Source organism: Taudactylus pleione, unplaced genomic scaffold (genome assembly GCF_031769625.1).
Source record: "Taudactylus pleione unplaced genomic scaffold, aTauple2 ptg000178l, whole genome shotgun sequence".
NCBI lineage: Eukaryota > Metazoa > Chordata > Amphibia > Anura > Myobatrachidae > Taudactylus > Taudactylus pleione.
The window spans coordinates 311856-325409 of record NW_028284580.1 but is presented as its reverse complement, the minus strand read 5'-3'; positions in this window follow the sequence as shown (position 1 = coordinate 325409).

Genomic DNA, 13554 nt, shown 5'->3' with positions numbered 1-13554 from the left:
CAGTCGTTGGTAGCGTCTACAGATCTTTTGTACACGCAGGAAGATCTGTCAATCTCGTTAACAATTCCCTCTGATCGTGCAGTGTGTGCGCACTACCAAATGACAAACAATATGTCGTTCAGACCTGCACAATGCTGTCTCTTGGCAGGCTATCCCACTCCCCTCCCATGCCCGCTTCAGAGACAATTGCATGCACAGATCAGTGATATCCATGTATGCATCTGTGTAAAAAGCTTGTAAAGTGTAAAATAAAAAAAATATGACTTGGGGTCCCCCCCTAAAAGACCAACCAGCCCTGGACTTTACAGAGCCAGTCCTAGTTGTGAAAATATGAGGCACAAAATATGTAGGGGTCCACTGTAATTTCCACAACCAGGCGCTGGGCTCAGCTAGCCAGTCCTGGTTTTGGAAATACAGGAGTCCCCTGTATTTTTCATAACCAGCACCAGACTTTTTCTAGTGGGGGTGTAATGCCACAGCCAGAGAAACCCTTTCACCGGGTCCCCCGGCCAAAGTATTATACATAACCACTAGTCCTCCCAGGCTAGGGATCATTGGGAAGGTGGCAATCCTCCAAATAAAGGGGTCCCCCTTTCCAGGGCACCTCAGACCTGGGCTGATAGCCCGGGGCTTTCCCTGGCACCCATGGGTGCAGTGTAAAAGAAGAAAAGTGCAGTGTAAAAGAGATAGTTAAGAGCAGCCACAGCTGCATATAAAGAATGAAAATAAAAAAGTGAAGTAGCTGTGGCTGCTCTTAGCTATCTCTTTTACACTGCATTTTTCTTACTATGGCGGTGCCCTGGGGTGGCTTAGCTGGGCCAGTTTGGAGGTGTCCTCCACTCTGGATTTGAACCCTAGTATGTTAGGGACCTACCCGACAGATGTTACCCGGATGTGGTGGGTCGGCTCATAACTTTGCCAAGATTATGGGGGTCATTCAGACCCAGTCGCAAGCGCTGAGCGCTTGTAACTGAGTCAATGTTCCCCCACCGGGCATGCGCACGTCGGAGCCGGCTCCGACGTGCGCATGCATGAGACCCGGCTAGCGGTGGGCGCTCCGTTGCTAGGGGTCTCGCATCAAAGGGGGCGAGCTGTCGATGGTGAGTGACAGCTCGCCCCATTTGGGAGGCGGGCAGGCGGCATGGCTGGCCAAACGGAGGTGTTTCCAAAGGAATGCTTGCCGTTTGCAAGCATTCGGGAACCATCGGGAACCATTCCTCCAAATAGAATGCCTGGCATTCACACAAAGGGTTCAATCTTTGTCTCTCATGGTCTGAGAGTCCTTCAGGTGCATTTTGGCAAACTCCAGGTGGGCTGCCATGTGCTTTTTACTTAGGAGTGGCTTCCATTTGGCCACTCTACCATACAGGCCTGATTGGTGAATTGCTGCAGAGATGGTTGTCCTTCTGGAAGGTTCTCATCTCTCCACAGAGGAATGCGGTAGCTCTGACAGAGTGACCATTGGGTTCTTGGTCACCTCCCTGACTAGGGCCCTTCTCCCCCATTTGCTCAGTTTAGATGAACAGAAAACTCTAGGAAGAGTCCTGGTGGTTCCAAACTTCTTTCATTTACAGATGACGGAGGCCACTGTGCTCATTGGGACCTTCAAAGCAGCAGATATTTTTCTGTACCCTTCCCCAGAGTTGTGCCTCGAGACAATCCTGTCTCGGAGGTCTACAGACAATTCCTTGGACTTCATGCTTAGTTTGTGCTCTGACATGCGCTGTCAAGTGTGGGATCTTATATAGACAGGTGTATGCCTTTCAAAATCATGTCCAATCAACTGAATTTACCACAGATGGACTAAAATTAAGCTGTAGGAACTTCTCAAGGATGATCAGTGGAAACAGGATGCACCTGAGCTCAATTTTGAGCTTCATGGCAAAGGCCGTGAATACTTATGTACGTGTGATTTCTTAGTGGGTTTTTTTAATGAAATTTGCAAAAATCGCAAAAAACCTTTTTACATATTGTCATTATGGGGTATTGTGTGTAGAATTTTGAGGACAAAAATTAATTTTTGCCATTTTGGAAGAAGGCTGTAACATAACAAAATGTGGAAAAAGTGACGCGCTGTGAATACTTTCCGGATGCACTGTATATGATATTAAGTTGCTTCTGCACTATTTACTGTTAATTATTTATTATGTAAATTTTATCATGTGATAGTTATTCATGTACCTAGTATAATAAATTATTTTTCTACCTATTTACTTCCATTATTGTGTGTCTCTTGGGTCCGGGATAGACACTGTGGCGCTATCCTTTAATATATAGTAAATACATTTTCTATTTGGATTTAAGGGTGTTGGAGGGCCCCTAGGAGAGCTGCCTCTCACGATTCCACTGCAGAGAGGTGGGCGCCCTTATATATCCTTCTAATCTGATATATACATATATTTATTGTGGGATTTCCACAATGAATAGTCTGAGTAATGCTGCATACATGGGACGATATTCCTGAACGATAACGATATCGTTCATTGATAAATCGTTCATATTGTTAATTTTTATGGAGTGAACGATCGATCAACGACCAATGATGCGCGTTCCCGCATGATTGATAATGATATTTATGTTCGACCGTACATGTAGGCCAATTTACCTGTAAATATATGACTTCGCTGAAATGTCTATCATAGATATCTATCAGTGTGTACACCCAAAATCGTTTGCCCTGCACTACAGAAAGTTGGAGGGAAATCTATCAGTGATATCTTTGGTTGTGCAGGTTGTACCGTGTGTATGCAGCATTATACTACTGTAGTGAAAAGTGCTGCTATGCATTTAATAGAGGAAGTTCTTTCTACTCCAAGCTTGGCTTCAGCTTGTAGCCTTGGCATTATGCTACGGTTTGGGAGGAATTAGGTGGGTTAGTTGAACAGGATATATTATTTATTCCAATATCAATAAACTGTGTTTATCTTTCAGCAATAAAATCTTCTGAGAACTGGGATTACTGGTCTGCACAGATATTTTCAGATACTGTATATTTAGTGTCATTATTAACAACCAATATTGTTAAAGGGAAATTACACTTGACAAAGAAGTGAAACACACATTGTCATTTTACAGTTTATTATATTATAATTATATTAATATTACTATTGTACCCCAATTTTTCTCATATTAACAAAACTAATCTTATGTTTTATTGCTTATATTACAATAACATAGAGGGGTCTATTTACTAAGCAGTGTTAGGTTGCTATGGACAACTTCTCCACACTTTTCACTGCTTGATACATAAAACTCCTGAGTTTGTTAAATTGGGTCATGCCTCTGTCCCCAAAGAGATCTATGGGGCAAGCAGTAAGCAGCACAAAGAGAGGATCTAGAGGAGAAATCAGTAATACCTCAGTAATACCTCTGTGGTTTATCTCTTGGTACATTGGGGGAGATGTAACAGACTCCATATTAATATCAGACTACGATTATATAAAATAATATAGTACCTGAAATAGACATTAGCTTTCTATGCACATTTTGATCATTTAGCGCCTATATACCTAACGTTCTACCAAAGGGACTTTGAAAAAAAAAAGCTTTATACACAGAAACTTATCACACGTACTAATTTCAGCTCCAATATACCTTTATACTTTAACCAGTTGACCAAACCACTTTAGCATGCCAAAACCTGAAAGAGTTAGACTGCTGACAGTAATGAACCTTTTCATTAGGGCATACAACTCTGTAAAGTATACACAGCTTTGGGAAAAATAAATCATTAGTGGGTTAGTAGGTGTAAGTCTGGTCAGAGGTTGTAATTTGAGTAATCTAATGCTCAGTTCCAACTGTTGTTCATGAGGGAGACAGGAAGACGTTCGATGGGGTGAATGCACCTTTGGATAAACAGCTGGGAAACTCGGTCAGAGTCCCCAGTGGGACAAAAATGTATATACAGCATAAATAATGACACAAACATATGTAATTCAATAACAGTTTCACAGAAAAGATTTGCAAAAATAACATAGAATAGACATGCATGGTTGCACCATAGACTTAACCAACAATGTTGGCCCATTCTGTTAGGGAGTCCACAGTGAGCATATGTCCAAGGGTAACGCAGCTAGAAGGGGTATTTTATGCAGATCTGTAACACAGCTACAACTCTGTAATAAGCATGATTTCCAATTGGCATTGTATGTTCTGTCTCTGATGAAGGCTCTTGGTGCTATAATACTCTGGAATGCTGCTTAGGCAGAATGTACAGTGTAATGCTGGTAATGATACAATATCAGGACGTATATAAGAGTACAATTATAAAACATGTACACAAATAATGTTCCCTATACTCACTAAAGAGCAGTATTCCTGAGTTATACACCAGACTACAAATCTAACTACTTCCTAGCATTTAAGAAGACACACACTTAGGGGCATACTTATAAATATTTTTTCTACCAAAATAATGTGAAAACAGGTATTTTCACACCATTTCACATTATTTTAGTTTCACAAAAATCTGCTCCATGCCCTAAAATTCGCATCTAATCAGCTTCCTGATCGCATTTCCCATACTTGGAATTGAGATCTAGCCCGAATGTACTAAGTTCAAATTATGATTTTTTATTCAGACCAAGCACTTCTAAAATAATGCCATCTTCAGATAGCATTAGTAGGCTTTGGTCCGTTTCCCCTACTCCTGCCCCTTCCTCAAGGCCGGATTAACAATGGGGCGGAGGGAGCTACAGCTCCAAGCCTTCCCGTGTAAATAGGCACACAGGATCCAAGATTTGCTGGAGACAGGAAAAAAAATATTCCTGTCAAAGTCTGTCCGAGGTCCTGCACAGTCATTCCCCATCGGGCTGACATCAAACATTTCTCTTCTCTGCCTGCCTTGGGGATCGAGTTTCGGGCATGCTATAAAAGAAGGATGAAGTGATCTCTCAGCCGCAGCCACTGATCCAAGGAGTCTGAAATCATTTGATCATTTGATCTGAGGAGTTACTTCATACTCCTCAGATCACTGACTGAGATTTCCAAGGAGTCATCAGGCAGCCACGCCCCTCCTCAGTGCTCAGCCTCTCCAATCTAGTCCCACACAGCAGTAGCTGCAGAAGCAGAGAAAGAGGCAGCCTGCAGCCAACCCAGCAGCCGGGTTGGGTATGAAATCCCGGCTGTCGGGATGCCGCTGTTTCAGAATACCGACAGCAGCATCCTGACAGCCAGAATCCCGACACCCATAGGAAGTAAATGTAAGTATTTTCCCTAGCCCTACCCTAACCCTCCCTCCCCGGTGCCTAAACCTAACCCCCTCTTCCTAGTACCTAAACCTAACCTCACCCTGCCCACACTCTAAACCTAAGACCCCCTCCCCGGTGCCTAAACCTACCCTCCCCCTCTAGTGCCTAAACCTAAGCTCCCCCTTCCAACACCCTAATGCTAACTCTCCATCCCTGGTGCCTAGCCCTAACCCTCCCCCTAATTCCTAACCCTAACCCCGCTAGCTAACACTAACTTCCCTCTAACACCCCGATACTTACCTTCATTCCCAGCAGCCAACCTTCCCGATCAGACTTAAGGTGGGTACACACTGAGCGATTTGCAGCCTGAACGATATCGCTGAACGATTTTAATGACCTTTTCAAGATCAATCCTTGATCGTTCAACAACTTTATGCAAACGATTTTTAAATGATTTTACAAACGATCAACGATCAACGATATCGTTCAGATTAATAAATATTATAGTTTCTTTAATAGCAGAGTGGTTGTATTTATGAGGCTTTATTATTTTTAATGTAAAAATATGTGGGCAGGGCTTACATGAGGTGATAAAATTGTGTCGGCCATTTAAAATCACTGCATTTATGCTCTGTGGCTAGTTTGGTTCGGTGTATTCCTTGCTGAACGCTGTTGCTTAGCTAATTGCTGTGGTTTGTTATTGCTTTGGCTTTAAACAAACTGTCTCTACTATCTGTCGTGATGGATTTGTACCGTTATTGATTGATGGTTGCTTATGCTGGAGTGGTGGTGATAAGTGACCGGGAGAGGATTGAGAAGAGGAGAAGGCTTCGTTCATGCTGGATGAAGGAGTGGTTGCAGCAGAGGGATTCGTTCTTTCATATGCCGCTACTCATGCAGATTCACGAGAACAACCCGGATGACTTCCGGAACTTTTTGCGAATGGATGATTCTACATTTCAAGAATTGCTGGCCTTGGTGACTCCGTACATACAAAGGCAGGACACCAGGTTGCGTAGAGCCATTCCTGCAGAGGAGAGACTCATTGCGACATTGCATTTCCTGGCTACAGGGAGTTCTTTGGCCGACCTAAAAATTGGACACACTCATCTCACCGCAGGCTTTGTGTCTTATTATTCCGGAGACCTGCAAAGCCATCTTTTACGTTCTCAAGCCGGATTACTTTAAGGTATTAAAATTTTAATAACACTGTCACAAATCTCCTAAATCTGCTACTACTGCATACTTCTTTCTATATGTCTTCTAAAATGTGTTTAAATAGGTGTCTGCCAGTCGTATATCCCTGCTACTGCTCCCTACTATATCTCCTCCCAAATGTATATAAATAGCTGTTTATCCATCCTCTGTCTTTGCTGCTGCTGCTCCCTACTATATTTCCTTCCGAATATATATAAATAGCTGTTTATCCATCCTCTGTCTTTGCTGCTGCTGCTCCCTACTATATCTCCTTCCGAATATATATAAATAGCTGTTTATCCTTCCTCTGTCTCTACTGCTGCTGCTCCCTACTATGGGCCGTATTCAATTTGAGGCGTTAAGTCCGTGTCCGCGTTAATTTACCACTGATGACGTCATTATAGTCTGTTTTGCTTTTATTCCGTTTTCAATTTGAAAGACTTTCCGCCTAGGAGGAAAGTCAATGCAATGTATTAGCCGGTAAAGTATCGCCTATGAATGGGAGGAGGTAAAAAGTGCAGAATTGGGATTTTGGGGTGCAACGTTGCGGGAACCCCCGTGCAGCCTTCAGACAGTCCCCCAAAGGTAATCTGTGTCATAATTTTTTGTCAAAAAACTTAAGGGCACCCCAAAAATTCAATTTGCATTTGGGACAACAATAAAAAAATTCTGGGGACAGTCCCGGGGATTACTGCGGAGACCAGGGCAAGGCTATAGGTGAGTATGAAATCTTCCTTGCAGGGACATGTTTTTCAGATGTTCTACTGGAGAAGGGGACAAATTCATCTGGTATAGGTAAGTATGTGTGAATGGGTAGGTGTGTGTAATAAAGTTATTCTGTCACGGTGTGTGTGTTGTCTTTTTTTAACTATTTATTTTACAGTGAAATTACAGGTGCCGCATGTCTGCTGGCACTTGTAGCTCCACAAGTGCAAAATGGCAGGCATGCTGGCACTTGTAGTTCCACTATAAAATACAATAGTGTTACATTATGTGGCCCCCCTATTACCCCCATACCCACCTCTCCAAGGTGCTCAGGAGAGGGGGGACCCTTTTTTTGGGGGTTCCCAACTCCCCCAAGATCACCGGCTTGCGCTGACCGACTTGGGGTGTAATGCTTTGGATCTGCAGCCCCGGTGATTGGGTCTACGGGCTGTGGCATTACACCCCGGTTGGTGGGGTCTGGTGCTGGTCTTAAATATAGGGGGTACCCCATGTCTTTTTTGCCCCCTATACTTAAAACCAGCACTAGTCCCTGCAGCCTGGTGTTAGTTTCTAAAATACGGTGGAACCCTACACATTTTGTTCCACATATTTTTAGAAACCACCACTGGCTGGCAAGCCTGGGGCTAGTTTGGCTTTTGGGGGGGAACCTAATGTATTTTTTTTGGTAAATTTTTTACTACTTTTTTTACATGTCTAAAAAAAAAACGGGAATTTTTGGGAAATATTCTAGGGACCCCCCTAAAGATGTGTACACATGGGGGATCACTATGGGTACCCCCATTTTTAACTACTGAAGGAAGTCGGGGTTTAAAATAGCCTTGGCAGGTGCATTTGTGCAGAATTTTTTTAAAATGCGTTTTGGGACTTATGCTAATACCCATTTTCATGTACCCGAAATTTGATGGGAGCTTTTTTAAAATTAAAAAAAAACAAATAAATGCTCTTCTGCATCACTTCTTCAAAGAAGGGAAAAAAACACCTGCCGCAGCTATTTCAAAAACCCGACTTTCTTTTGCAGCCAAAAAACGGAGGTACCCATAGTGATCCACCATGTCTGGACATCTAAAGGGGGGTCCTAGGATTATTTTCTGAAAATTCCCATTTTTACCACCGATCCAAGTATCGCCGGGCCCCGTTTTGGCCTACTTTCAAATTGAATACGGGGATACGTGGGCGCGCGCGCGATACTTTAACACCTGGAAAACAGGCGAAGCCAGCGTTAAGTTCGATCTGCGTTAAGTTAACGCGGCTCGGCTCCAATTAAGTACTGGCCTATGGCCCTCATTCAGACCCACTCGCAAGCGGGCGCACGTACGTTAGGCGTACGTACAAAATTATTTAAATTCTATGGCTCGCTCGTATTTTCGTTCGCATCTAAAATTCCTCCCTAAACTCAGGCGACCCCTCCTCTAACTAACGAGCGTGCGAAATAGCGAGCGTACATCCCCGAAATGGCTTGAAGGGAACGCACGCACAAGTGAAACCGGAAGTGGCCTTGTCAGATGTCGATTACCTGCTCCTTTATTCTGCCTACCTCCCTCAATCGTATCATGCCAATCAATGTATCAATTAGCTTAATTGTTTTTTTTTTTTCAACACAATGCAAGAAACTTTACTCTTGTCCGTGTTTGTGTTTACCCGCAGAATACGTACGGGTGGAACATTCGCTTTTATTGTTCAAAAAACATGTGAACCACAATTAAACAATTGTTCTATTGCTGTGGATCCCCGCATATTTCCCGGGGTTCATTTCTTTATTTAAATTTGCAAACGCATGTCACTGCATCAAGCCTATCATAACGCTCCAGAGATTCTGGCCCTGTTGAACACATGACTCATACACTAACCAATAAAATTGCTCCTGTTAATTTCCAAAATACATTAGCCAATCAGAAATTTTTTGCACACTTTATCAAAAATGTTTTGTATGAAAAACTCCATTGCCATCATGAGAGCCTCCGCATTCACCAGGCGCGAGCTGCTGGTGCTTACGGAGGTGATGGATCGCCGTATCACCAGCCAGCCTCCACCCATCACCAACCGGCAGAAGCGCTCCGCGTATGCGGAGGCACGGTCCCGCCTGCGGTCCTTAGGTTCACGCCGCAACATCGGGCAGCTGGAGCGCAGGTGGTCAGACCTGCAACGGCGAACGCCCCGCTTGCTGGCATGCTTTCGCATGCAGATACTGGAAAGTAAGTGTTATGTATTGTGGTTTTCATGTTTGTGTTTGTGGGGCAAACTGCGTGTGCATGTTTTCCTGTCTGTCCTATTTATTATTTGTCCTCATATCTGCGTGTGCATGTTTTCCCTCTATTTCTGTTTTTTCATTCTACTCCTATTTGCATGTTTTTTGTTGGTTGTTTTTTTTTTTTTATTTGGGCCCCGGATTTGGCCAGAAACTAACCTCAATTTGTTTGACATATTTTAGGTGGACAGCCAAGACTACGCCGTCACCGTCCGGCCAGACGGCGTTCCCGGCCACTATCCCCAACCCCCAGCCAACACTCCACCCCAAATATTTCCCCTATACCCCACTCCTCCCGAGCCTTCCCAGACCCTCTCCCGGAACTGTCGGGCCTCATTCCCCTCCGTCCCACTTCCCCCTCTCCTCCACCCACCCCTCTTCCAATTACCCCCTCCCCGGAGTCCGTCATTACCCCTCCCCGTTCTTTGGGGAATGAAGGCTCCTCCGAGGAAGAACATTGAAGGACTTCCGGAGCTCCCGTTTTGGCTCCCGGTATGTTTTTCTTTCGCAATTTTTTTAAGCACAAACTGTTTGTATGTAATCATGTGTCGTGCCTTTATTCGTGATTTTTGCGGTTACTTTTGGTGATTTAGCAGTTTGCCTTTACCTCTTCCTGCTGGTTTCAACATACACATATCACACCTGTGGGAATTTGTACATAGGCCTTGTATTTTTGGCAGCACCCCCTTTTTGTTTTGGTTTCTTTTTTTTAGGTTTAGGAGTGATTTAGTTGTGTTTTTTTTTTTTTAATGTGGCTTCCCTATTGTTTTATTAATCCACACACTTTTCTCACCCACAGAGGAACAGAGGCGTCGGCAAGAGGTGGTCGAATGTGTTGGCCAGAAGCGCCAACATGTCATTGGCGTTCTTGTGGGCCTTGACCGGCTGTCTGGCATCCTTCGCCAGTAGTTTTTTTTGTTTTTTTTCGTTTTATAAATAAATTGTTTATTTCGAATATACGTTGTGGCTCATTCTTTTTTTCCCAAACCACAAAAAAATTCCCTGACATAAGTTGACTGTTCCTGCAAGGATTTCCCTTTTTTAAAAGTTAGATTGTGTTTTGTATTTGTATGTAAAACAGCCACAAGAAACACAGAACAGTAACAATGTCATTTCCCTTTTTGGGTGTAGTGTCAATTAGATATTTCTACATTTTACAGGTTCCTAGTTGGTGTGCAAGCTGCTTAGGCCAATCTTCCAAATCCAAAGGTTTGGACAGGCTTCCTTTTGGTGTGGGTTGGGAACCTGAAAACATATTTCAGTTTACATCAACTGGTGTCAGTACTGGTTTACCCCTTAGTCAAATGTAAGGTGTGTTAACCTGGTTACACTTGCTGTTAACGTCCAAAACAAGGAAGACCATTTCACTCTCCAAACATTTATTCACAACATAAATGAGAAATCAAAGTGGTCACTCCCTCAAAAAAAAACACAGTGATAAACTCAAATACAACACATACAAATAAAATATTTAAATTAAAAAAACAATCAAGAACTGGTTGACGAAGGACCATGCCAACATGATTCCACAAACATGGCGTTGCGATATATGGGTTCCAGAATATATGCCCCAAATCACCAGATCCAGGTTTGGTAAGGGTAGCAGGAAGTAGTGAGCGTTGGAGTGCCAAAGATTATGTGAACAAACAGAAGATGTTGAAAAAAAATCAAATAAATTAGATGTTCGCAAACAAACACAAACACATTAGGTATAAACACTGTAGTTTTGGTCAAACTTACCTGAAAAATCTGGCCACCACATCATCGCGTATGGCCCCCCCACATACTGACCTCCGACCAACCTCGGGGGGGCCATCCTCAGGTAAGGCATCCTCTGGCTGCATTGGGACACCACTCCTTATGGCGATGTTGTGAAATATCCCACACAGGACCACAATTTTCGACACCATATCCGGCAAATACATGAGCTCGCCACCAGAGCGGTGGAGGCATCTGAATCGGCCTTTTAAAAGGCCGATACAGCGCTCCACCACTTGCCTGGTGGCTGTAAGTGCGGAATTATACTCACTTTGTGGGCCTGGTGTGGGAGCCAAATAAGGAGTGAGCAGCCAGGACATGCAAGGGTATCCACTGTCTCCTGTGAAAAATAAGAGACAACATCAGGAACACTGTGTATCAAGCTTAACATTGTTATGTACTAAAGGTCTCCACTTACCCAGAAGCCACGCATCACCAGCTTGTAGGTTGGTTAGTTTCTGCCATATCCCTGATTGCCGGATGACGAAGGAGTCATGTGCACTTCCTGGTAATTTAGCATTCAGGGACAGGATCTGGAGGGAGGCATCACATACCACCATTACATTCAGGGAGTGATAGTGTTTCCTGTTTCTAAATATTGGCTCCAGCCGTGCTGGAGGCTGAAGTGGTATGTGAGTACCATCCACAACCCCTATGATGTGTGGGAAGCCAGCTATTTGGTAAAAATTGGCCTTGGCCACACTAAGGGCACCCATATCCAAAGGCATTTGAATAAAATGATGGAGGTGCTTGAAAAGTGCCTCCATCACTGCCCTCAGGATCCGGGAAAAGGAGGATTGGGAGATGCCCGCCACTATTCCCACCGTTGTTTGAAACGATCCTGAGGCACCGAAATGTAACACCGCCATAAATTGCGTCAGTGGTGGTATTGCTGTTGGACTGTCAATTTGCCGCTCAAGATCACTTTCTATTAATGAGAGAGTGTCTATGATGATTTTGGGAGGTAGACGGTAGCGTCTTAAAACCTCATCATCGGGCATTCCAAAAAGGGTGACACGTGTTCGAAATATCTGGGGCCTTGCATGCCTACGATGCCTACGCCTGGGATGAGATTGAGGTTGGTCGGCTTCCGGGACCATGGCCAGAACAATCCGCCCCAGATCAACCTGAAATTCAAAGATTTCAAAGTAAGGCTTTTGAGCCACCCCAAAACTATATTAAAACAACTTAGCTTGATGATACCATCCATTGCTGCTTACATGCCGGGGTATTGTCATGATACGTCCAAACTGAAAATAAACACCAAAATTACTTGACACATTTCACTCTGTGCATTTTTGTTTATAAATTTTGTGCTAGACCAAAGTTAAAATATGCCAAACACCCATTTAGCAAAACCGCAAAGCTACATTTAACACAGTACATCAAAACGGGACGTAATGTTGGCTCAAAAAGCGAAAGATAAACCACCAAAAATTTAGAATGATTATTAAGCTGTTTAAAATGCGCTAATTAGTTCGCTACTACAAGTCACAAGAGTAACTACTAAAATTGCGCTAATTAGTTCGCTAATACAAGTCACAAGAGTAACTACTAAAAATGCGCTAATTAGTTCGCTAATACAAGTCACAAGAGTAACTACTAAAAATGCGCTAATTAGTTCGCTACTACAAGTCACAAGAGTAACTACTAAAAATGCGCTAATTAGTTCGCTAATACAAATCACAAGAGTAACTACTAAAAATGCGCTAATTAGTTCGCTAATACAAGTCACAAGAGTAACTACTAAAAATGCGCTAATTAGTTCGCTAATACAAGTCACAAGAGTAACTACTAAAAATGCGCCAATTAGTTCGCTAATACAAGTCACAAGAGTAACTACTAAAAATGCGCTAATTAGTTCGCTAATACAAGATAAAAAATGAACTTACCAAGAGCAAATATCTAAGATTCAAAATCAAAAGGTCTTTGGGGTCGAAAATAAACAAAATCTAAAATAGAAGAAATTATGGATCCAAAAATTACAAAATATACGAAACACAATGAAACAACAATTGAACAAAAGTTAGACTTCCCAAAACTTACCCAATCAAGAAACGAGGTCCCAAAAATATAAACCAACAAAGATAACGGAAAAAATAAACGCAAATCTAAACAACAAACGAATCTCCAACCGCCAACTCCTTTCTACGCAATCAATAAACTCCAGCCAAGATAACCTCCAACAATCCAAAAACGCCACCTCGACTTGAGACACACCAAGCTATAAATAGTGTTTAGTTTCCCGCACAAATTAAGGATGGATCATAGGGCCGCACAATCAATGATGCGGCCGCAAAATAAGGACGCATGTATAAATACGTCACGAAAACACATTCAAATTCTGGTGTATTTCTTGTTTGGACCTCAGACATGGCGACAGACCAGGGAAAAAATGCCCAAGAGTCAGGCGGTAAGTCTTTCATGCATTTTCTATCA